The sequence below is a fragment of the Austrofundulus limnaeus genome, unplaced genomic scaffold (assembly GCF_001266775.1).
Source record: "Austrofundulus limnaeus strain Quisiro unplaced genomic scaffold, Austrofundulus_limnaeus-1.0 Scaffold0, whole genome shotgun sequence".
Classification (NCBI taxonomy): Eukaryota; Metazoa; Chordata; class Actinopteri; order Cyprinodontiformes; family Rivulidae; genus Austrofundulus; species Austrofundulus limnaeus.
Window position 1 is genome coordinate 5,075,715 of NW_013952402.1, and position 1,121 is coordinate 5,076,835.

General features: G+C 39.6%; 1 long non-coding RNA gene across 1 annotated transcript in view; it reads left to right on the forward strand.

Moving 5' to 3' along the window:
- Positions 1 to 451, forward strand: part of LOC106531885 (uncharacterized) — a 20,879-nt gene extending 20,428 nt beyond the window's left edge. The window contains exon 3 of the long non-coding RNA XR_001312004.1: positions 441 to 451. This is a non-coding gene — a long non-coding RNA (uncharacterized LOC106531885). The remainder of the gene's footprint in view (positions 1 to 440) is intronic.
- Positions 452 to 1,121: the final 670 nt, after the last annotated feature.

Consider the following 1,121-nt stretch of genomic DNA (forward strand, 5'->3'; position numbering starts at 1 on the left):
ATATATATATATTGTGTTTTCTTTAACTTATACAAGCATCTGTGTATCTTCATATTTTAATTTAACGTTTTATTGTTTTCTTTTCATGAGTTGCGTTTACATTTTTTGTCTCCTGCTTTAACTTATGCAAATAGGTGGGCTGTCCTTCGGTCATCTCCTCTACTATTGGTCAACAGACAGAAAGGAGTAGGATCCATGTACAGATCCGATGTTTGTGCTTCCTCAGTCAAGGTAACATTTATTTTTTTAAGCAGCAAGGCAATACAAAGTGCTTTGTTAAGCTTGAACATTAAAGTTTAGTTTAAAAGAAAATGAAGGAGGAAAAACACTTTCCTGTGCCTTTGTTTTAAACTAAACTTTACGCTATTTAAAGAGTCAGCCTCAAAACGAGTTGAGCTGAGACTCAGCTCCGAAAAGGGGTGAAAGAGGGGCTTGTGGAGTTACAGTAATGAGGAATTCAGACCAAAGCATTGCAGATCACTTAATGAAGACCCCAAATGAATGATTTAAATGTAGGAAAAAAAAGGATTTAAAACGACACGTCTCCTTTAAAAATGAGGTTTTCATTATGCTTCTATGCCAGAGGTCAGAATGAGCTTCTCTGTACTCAGTCTGTCCCATTCCAATTGTGTAAAAAGTGATATTTTAGCCTCGATTTGTTTGAGCAAGATTCACTCATTTATGAAGCTCATTTCAGCGAAGCGTGGCCACTTTACACGTGACACCAAAGACATTTGATCTGATGAAGACTTGCCTGACCAGAGAAGGTAATGAGCCGAGTGAGGTAATGTCATCTCTCACAGGTCATCAGCAAGAGTTTACAGTCAGGTTTAAAAGTGGGGAAAGGGGTAGAAGTGAGGAGGAACTGAGCGATGACTCTCACGTCAGGAGAAAAGTAGATGAGAGAGACAAAGAAAAGCTCAGAAACTCCAAACCCTCTCGCTTTTTCAACAGAGTCTTTCTCATACCGAGTTCAGGTTTAAAGAGCTTGTGTTGAGAAAACAAAAACAGGAGCTTCTCCCGGAGGACAGGAATATTTCTGAGTGGAGCCAGCGAGGCTGCAGCCATTTTTTTAAAAACAGCTCAGGGTCAGCAGAGGCTGTTCTTCCTCATAGCACAAG